Below are 8,966 nucleotides of genomic sequence, written 5' to 3' on the forward strand. Positions count from 1 at the left end.
AATGTGACTCAAAATTTTGGTCAACATTTTTTGCCACTGTCAACGATAACGCTCGACTCATTCTGCCATTTTGTAAAGTGGTGGTTTTTCTGCGAGTTGTGACATAATTGTGGTGGTATTTATCTTCAATGTGGCGAGAGATGATTAATGTGGCTTTGTTGTTTGAACAACCTTGAGTATGAGAAATGTATACACATAAGTTCTACACAATAAGTGTGCAAATTATATTATTTCCCAAATTCCACTATTATATGCTTGTTTTTCCATATTCTAAAATGTGTAGTTTATGTACGTTTTTTTTGACATAGTTTGTTTTATTTCTTTTAGTTTGTTTCCTTTTAGGGCAATGTTTTTGTAAATGCTTAAAACATTATATTTTCAAAGTACTCGATACTACTTTAGGCACTCAGCTGGTGCACAAAGTCCGCTCTAAGAAGTGCATGTGATGGCTATACATCTAGGTACACAAAACAACATCATGAAACTACTACTACACTAGCATGGGTACATAGATATGGCATTGATCATATCTCTTGCACATGATACTCCCATCTTTTTACAAAATCTTGTATGAAATCATTGCCCCGCCCTTCTCCCTAGCCATAGCTTGCACCTCTATATATCTGCCTACATATATGTACACCATCTATCTATCCATACCATATCAACCACTACCACTGCACCATCTCTTATATTCTCCCGACATATTAATTCTCTCCTCCACCCATAACACCATCTTTCTGCTCACCAACTCACTCACTCAGCTCGCCGCTCTTCTTCTCACATCTGTTGCCTCTGTCTCATCAATCTCATTTGCTTCTAGCTACCATCTGTCTGTCTTCGTTGGTTAGTTTGCTCCACCGCCATGATGAATCTTATATCGTTTGAGACGCCTCCTCCTCTTGGTAGGCAAGAGAGCACCGCTGCCACTGCAGCCACCGGCATGAAGGTGGCGAAGGAAGCGAGCTCTAGTGGCGCATGCTTCCACGGTAGCAATCTAGACCTCAGCCTCGGCATCTCCTTGTCTCCCGGAGGTAACTGCAGCGCCGCCAGCTGCGGTGGCACCGCCATGGCACGCTACAACGGTCCTCAAGGTGGCGGCGATGTCGATCGAGTGCAGAGCAGTGACATGGTCATCGCTGGTACCGCCACTGCGAACACGCTTAGCGCAGGGCGTGCTGGTAATTGCCATGGCATTGTGCCTAGCAGCAGCTGGGCGGCGGTGTTCATGCCGAGCCCGACCGGCTTCATGCACCCCTGGAGCCTCGCCGCCCGGCAGCAGAAGGCGGCCGCGGAGCAGGACCGGAGCATTGCGCAGGCGTCGGTGGCAACAACATATGGGACAAGGTGAGCCAAATGTTATGTGCTGATAGTTAATTGAGCAACACACATATATGCATATGCATCTACATGCATATTACCTACTCAGTTTTAGCAGCCACTCCTACTCCTGCATGTTTTTTCACCATCATGGCATCCAACGGCTCTAGCTAGCTAAAAATGTGTCAGCTGTCAAAATATGGATTTCCTGTCGTGTAATGAGTTTATAATGCTAACTACTACCTCCTTCCTGGTTTATTGGTCTTCTTTATAATTTGTGTCAAATTTTGATCAAAGATTTAACTAACAAAGTGTTAATACATGTCAAAAAAAAATATATCATTGGACTCGTATTTGAATATAGTTTTCAATGATATAATTTTTGGTGACATGCATGAATATTTTGTTAGTTAAATTTATGGTTAAAATTTGACATGGAATACAATGGGGACCAATTTAAACAGGACGGAGGTAGTAAGTTTCAGCACTCAGCAATCATGAATTAAACAAACAAGTATATACGAGGGAAAAGTGCGGGATTAATTCACGTTCTCTACGTACATAGGCACAAATGATTGCAATCATGAACATTTTGAACCCCTACCACTCCACTAGAGCGCATTGATTAGTATTTTTCAGGTCCTCGTGTGCTTAGAACTGCGTTTAGAAATGATTGCGAATAGATTCTTGTACGCATTGTATATGTGTGTGCACCAAATGGAGTCCTTGACATCTAGGGTTTCTAATACAGGGAAAACATGTATATATAACCTCCTGATGGACGTACGTGGGTTAATTCTCACAATGCTTTTGCCGGCCGGCCATACGCGGCCGGATAGATACCGTTAGCGAGTAACGTACATAGAGAAGATCTCCTCTGCTCTGCAAGGAATTAAGCGAGAATATTCAGCGCAGGCCGGCCCAGGCAGGGGAGCAGCAATGATGAGTGCAGCATGGCTCTGCTTGATTGTGCATGCAGCGCAGTGCAGTCTTTCCCCCATCCTCCCACAGAAAAGAGAGAAAGAAAGAAAGAGAACTAGTGCAGTCTTTTCCATAAAAACGACTTTCGTGTGTCCGTCCGTGGATGTGTTGCTCCTAATAATTGGGCGGCTGGACGTGCTAGACTGTTGCCATGTGGCCAGATGACCATATGAAATTCATGTCATCTCATTTATAATTTTAGCATCTTCACCTTTGGACTATTATAGTGAGAATAACATAGTTATGACCGTGCATGTCACATAGGTAAAAAAGATGACGTGACAGATAATTAAAAGGAGAGAAACAAACGGAGTAACATCCGCGTACTCCTCTTTGGTCTTAACGTCTTGGCTTCCCAGACCAATAAATCTGGACGAAGTAATCAACAAACACGTTCATCTTAAATACTCTAGGAAAATAATTAACCACAGGCAAGTAAATTGCATTGCATTCATGCATGTATTATTGCACACATTTGCACCTGATCTGCACAACGTATTCATGGGCGCCTAATATTTGCATTCAATTCTTTGTCATCAGCAGCGATGCTAGTGTGGTCTCAGTGCCTTTGGCAGCTGTGGGCTGGCCGCCGGTGCACACCGCCCGGCGCCACCTCGTCACCGCCACGCACGTGCTAAAACCCGACGCCGGCGTGAAGCAGGCCGACGGCCCAAAGAACACGAAGATACCCGCCGCGGCCTCGCCAGCCGATGATGATAAGGAGGTGGCTGGGGCGCCGAGGAGCTGTACGGTCACCGCAGAACCGCAGCGGCTGCAGGCAAACATGTTCGCCAAGGTGCACATGGATGGCTGCCTGATCGTTAGGAAGATCAACCTGAGAGCTCACCGCAGCTACGACTCCCTCTCGCGGGCGCTCACCAAGATGACAAGAAACTTCTTCTGCCGTGAGTACCGCTCTCCATTATTATTTTCCCCAACAAGATACTGCTCTCAAATAGTATATCTAGGGCACACATCATGTATCCTAATTAGTGTACATCTAAGTAACTCAATCAAACATAAAAAAGAAAAAAGAAAAAAGAAAAAAATACACGCATGAATCTCCGTCTAAAACGAAGGACATAAAGGATGTAGATGTGTAATATTTAGGGCACATCTAGATGTGTTTTAGCAAAACCAAAAATATAATTAGTCACAGAAGCCTTCTGCCCCTCGATCTCGGCAAAGAGATTATGGATTCGCCTCCTCTCTGCTTGCCTCTTCGGAAAGAAATCCTAATGTCTCGGCTCCGGCCAGTAGATAGGTAGGCTTTTTTTTTCTTGGCATGAATGACTCTCGAATGGATGGGGAAACTTCTTAGAGTCAGTCTTCTGGGCTTTGATTCTCCTCAAGTTCGTCCATAGGGACGGATTAAACAGAGCTTTTAAGTAGATTCCTGCCATCTCCTTGGAGCGGCGAGGTTATGGTTTCTCGTCATGCATACGCAACGACGAGATTTGGTGTTAGGTTCATCAGATCGATTCAAGGGCTTAATTGTGATGATTGTGGCTCCGAGGCACTGGTTCTTAGGGACACATGCACGAAGACTTCCTGACCGTTATCGACAAGGTCTGTCTGGCTCCGGTATGGGAGCAACGATAGAGGCTTGTCGGCGGCTTTGTTCCAACAGTGGTGGTTTGGTGGTCAATGGAGATAGATATAATTTTTATTATGTTTGATGGGATTTCTACTTCTAGTGAATCTTTACAGTTCCTTTCGCATTTTTTATATATTTTCCTACCGTTGAAAATAGGGCCTCGATTTAAAGAAACTTGACGGTTGGTTGACGACGTTAAATAAAACACATTTTCCATGATAAAACGAGGTACCATTTTGATTTTTATTTCTTTGATGAGGGCGGTAACATATTGAGTATGTTGTGATTTTGACCAGAGTTCAACAAATTTATAACAAGCTCATTAAGCCCAAATGGGAGGTTAGCATTGTCCATGTCGTTCACCTCGTGTGGCCAATTGGGCCCTTGTCCTCCTGGGTCTAAGGCAATTCATCTTAACCAGGCTATCGCTCACCTACCATGTGAACACCATGGGCTTCACGGGGCCCTAGGTCAATGTACTCTTCCAGTTAGAATTCGTTGTGAAATTAGCATGAGTTTTATTTAGATGGAAATTAAATTGACTTTCACAACACTTAACTATTCCCCTCCTCCCCCGCCCCCCACCCGGTAAAAAAGCCATTTCTAAACCTCGTTAAATAAACTATTTTTAAACATGTATTTCTCATTGAAAACACATGGCATGTTAGAATTGTGCAGTATTGTCTCTCTTTTGCTATGAGTGCGATGTCTTTTCATGTTTTTATGTATCAATTATATTGAATTCTTGGATTGGATTGCGTAAATGCAGCTGCAGATTATCAGAGTTTGGATTCTGCAGAAGGTGATTATGCAAATAGTGACGACTTCATATTTCTATATGAAGACTTTGAAGGCGACCGGATGCTTGTTGGGGATGTCCCATGGGAGTAAGTATTGTTCTTCATACATCCTTCTGCGCCATGAATTAACATCGCAAGAGGATATTGTTAATTGTTGTTTTTGGAAAACTTTTAGTTTTTCACTGATATTCTCAAAAGTAAAAAAGAACAACCATCCCCGTATCATAGATGCCCTAATAGTGCGTGATCAAAACAAATAGGTGGCATAACCGACTACATATTATTATTGCTTTTTTATGGTGAATTTTGTATAGAAATCAGAGCCGAAATATGAAGAGCACTTGTGCCGAATTTTTTCCTGAACATGCAACTTTAGAAAGTTGTTAGAAAAACTAAAGCAATTATGCATTTGTCGTTTCTTTCAGGTTGTTTCTTGCGACGGCTAAAAAATTATGCATTGCTCGTCATCCAACATCAAGCGATACCAAAGGTACATTTAGAAGAAGTCATTTCTTATATATTGAAATGTTCAATGTGAGCATGCCCATGAGATAGTTTGTTGCTACTCATCAATTTTAGGTCATGACGAAGCAGCAAAATTAGACGCAAGTGTGAAGCTAGCTACGAATAACTGAACGCCCCACCCCGGAAGCAACTTGATTTGAGGCCCTTTCTGGATAATGAAAAAGAAGAACTCTCCCAACTCGTCATCTAAGAATAGACACACTAAACTTGATCAGCGACATATACGTGCACATTGTATATGCACATCTCTCGATCTGAGGTGTAGCACATGTGTATGGGTATTATTGTACGCCTATGCTAGTTAGATGTGAACAACTTGTTGTGGTGTATCAATGTCAGCACCTCTATGATGGTTGTGCATATAATTTTGGAACGTTGTGTAAGAATTAATGTTGGAATGCATGTGATGGATAATGTTTCAGCTAGCTATTGCTCATCGGGTCATCAAACTTGATACAATTTGCATAACCACATTTATTCTTATGGAGTTACCTTTTATCCTTTTCTATTTGGGGTTTCATGGCATGAACATCAAGTTTTCACCTAAAGGGAACGAGTCATTACACTATATTCATCGAGATGGTTATACCCCCCCCCCCTCGAGATGCACACACTTAGTTGCACCATTAAAGGATGTACGTGCCATTAGTTGCATTTAAACTTGTCTATCTCCTTACATCCCCACAATCCATGTAAAACCCTTGTGCATCCTACACCTTTAGTTTTTTTATAGTTCTCTAGATTTTGGCATGCTTGCAATGCTTGGTATCCTCACCTTCTAGTGACCCATTTATCATCTCACCTAGAATTGTTGATTCAAGCGACAACCTAATAATGCTCAATGCCCCTTATATTGATTGGATATAGCTTAGTTGGTCATGGCTTGACACCTGAGATACAAAATCCATTATGATTGAGAAGATATTGTGGCAGGATGATCCTCGTGAATTTTAACCAACATTAGTATCGTCGATGCTTCACGACGAGGTCAAGAATGCCCCTAGGTCATTGATGATGATTCTTTGCTAGACTACTAGGAAAAAGAATATGTATTGGCTGCCTTGAAGCAAGTCAACCAAGTATGTCATTATGGATTAATTTCTTTAGATAAAGGATAAGATGATTTGCCTTGATATATAGTATATACGTCAACTGATGGTCATAGGTTCACTTGTTTCCTTTGAATAGTTTAGGACTATCTCAAAAATATTCTTGGTTAGTAAAAATGTTTTATGCTGGTTTATAGTAGGAGGGTTAATCAAGAATATGCTTTTTTAATTTATATAAGTATATAAAAAAATTAGTTGTTGGTGGTCGAGCGATGCCAACTTTTAGTTGTGAACATATGGGTCAATGTGAGGATTGGTAATATAAGAATAATATTAATGATGGAAATGATTCTTGCCATCCAACGGATCCAACTACTAGATCTTTACTGAATCGACCATGATTGTCCATGTATTCTAGTTCTTCGCTTTGTTCCTTGTCATCTCTTTCCCGGTAACCTCTTCTCCAACTCTACCTCATTGTCCTATCCATGAAGGTATGCTTCTCCTCCACTTCATAGTGGTTCCTCCCAAGGTTGTTAGAATCGTGATTCTGTTATACGGTTCTACAACTTTATGATCCAAACTATCCCCTATGATTCTATGATTTTAGTTCATAGAATCTACGTTTCTACGATCCCGATAGTGAAGATTCTACGATTTGCGATCCTACCATCAGAGCTCCGATCCGATTCAAAATCGCAATTCTGACAACCTTGGTTCCTCCTCTTTCGGTGTCCTTCCTACACCACTCCTCTTGCATTGTCTAGACACCCTAGATTGATATCATAAACTCACTTCCATAGTGGAGCTCACTTCCATGGTGGTGCTCCAGATGGATTAATCAAGCTTTATCATACTTGGTGACGTATGGAGTTCCATCGAGCCAAAATTCTCCTATGGCAAGCTGTGGTGATGTGACTATCATAGAGATGTGGAGGATGTTGGGCTAGAATTTTTGAAAATTTTATGTTTCAAAGGTTAGATGGATGTGTTGCAAGCACATGTTTTCTTGTTGCGTACACATGAGAAGTGTGTTGCAACAATGGTTTTGAGTGTGTATTGCAAAATAATACTTCTTATTGCAATGGTGCATTTTCATTCTTGCATCGGTATTTTATTTTTGCTTACATGTTTTCATGTGCATATCTTGTGACCTATTTTGAAATGATATTTCTTAACGAATGGGAATGTGTTCCGTACATTTGTTGTAACGCCTGGGTAATCATGCTACAGTAATCCCACGTTAACGATGTCACGTCACCTCTGTCACTGTAGTTAATCTCGGGTTAGTTCAAAACCGATTCAAATTCAAATTTAAAATAAAGTTAAATAAAAAAAAATTCAAACATTAAAATAAAAATGTGCGGTTTGTACTAAATATTACCTAGATAATTATGATGTAGAAGACACAATTTTATAAAATTGCTAAATAAATTAAAATGTTTTAAAACAGAAAAGTAAATAAATAAAAAGAAAACAAACTAACAAAAAAAAGAGGAAAGGAACCCCCCATCTGGGCCTCGGCCCAGCAGGCCGATGGGCCACCAGACCGGCCCACCCCGGTCCCCCATAACCCCCTCCACTCCTAACCCTACCCACCGACGCCCCACTCCCCCCACGTCGCTCGTTCCCCTCGCCTCCCGTGATCCAGATCGGGATCGTCCCAATCTCGCCGCCTGACGTCGCCCGACGCCGCCCCGCCGTTCGTCGGACCTTCCCGTTGGGCTGCCCGACCCCGACTCTCCCTCACCGGCTCCGTCACCCGCCACCTCGCGCTCCCATCCCCCTCTCCTTCGACGGATCTGCTCGCTCCCGAGGACGCTGTCCCCATCGTCGGAGCATGCCGCCATCAACCCCTCCACGAGCACGTTGTTGCACGTCTACAGGGCCCGGTGAGCGCACCCTCGATCCCCGTTTCGCCCCCGTCTCTATGTCGTTCGCCGCACCACGTCCGTTGCTGCGCGTCCGCAGCCACCTGCCCGTGCCACGTTCGTCGTGTCCGCTGCTCCACGCCACCTTCCCGCGCCTGAGGCCGTCATGGCCGTGCTTCGCCCGCGCCCGTGCTTGTCCCTTTGCTCGTCTCCCGCCATCGCTGATGTTGCTTGCCGCCCGCACGCTCCCCGCCGCCTCCGGCCACCATCATCGCTGCGCCGCTGCTTCCTTGCTCCCCTCACCACTCCTACGCGCCGCCCCGGCCGTGCCCTCACGCTGGCCGTGGTCGCCGAAGCCCCACCACTGCCGCGGCACCTCTCCCGCTGCATGCTGCTTGCCGCGGCTCGCCCGCCTGCTGCCGCTGGCCGCTTCTACTTGCTGCGTCCACGCGCCCGCAGCGCTTGCCCGCACAGCCGCCGCCCTCCCGTTGGTCGCTCCGGTCCGCTGGCCGTGCGCCGTGGCTGCCGACCTGCCCGCGCGTGCCCGGGTCCAGGCGACCCGGCGCCCGTGCCCAGAACCGCTGACCGCTGACCGGCGCCCGCTATGGCCCTCTGGGCCACTGACCAGGGGCCCCGCGCCCCCGAAACGAGAACGATTAATAAAAAAGAATTAAAAAAATAAATAGTAAAAATAAAATTAATTAAGTAACAACTTAATAACTTAATTAAATCTGTTTAAATCAACTAATTAAGATTAATTGACCAAACAACTAGTTAATCTAACTAACTCCTGTTAATTAGTCAAACAGTCGTTGACAGGTGG

At 44.2% G+C, this 8,966-nt stretch overlaps 1 pseudogene; it reads left to right on the forward strand.

Annotated features, from left to right (window-relative positions):
* Nucleotides 1-668: 668 nt before the first annotated feature.
* On the forward strand, nucleotides 669-5,658 carry LOC119286375 (annotated as a pseudogene).
* Nucleotides 5,659-8,966: the final 3,308 nt, after the last annotated feature.

The sequence above is a fragment of the Triticum dicoccoides genome, chromosome 4A, assembly GCF_002162155.2.
Source record: "Triticum dicoccoides isolate Atlit2015 ecotype Zavitan chromosome 4A, WEW_v2.0, whole genome shotgun sequence".
NCBI lineage: Eukaryota > Viridiplantae > Streptophyta > Magnoliopsida > Poales > Poaceae > Triticum > Triticum dicoccoides.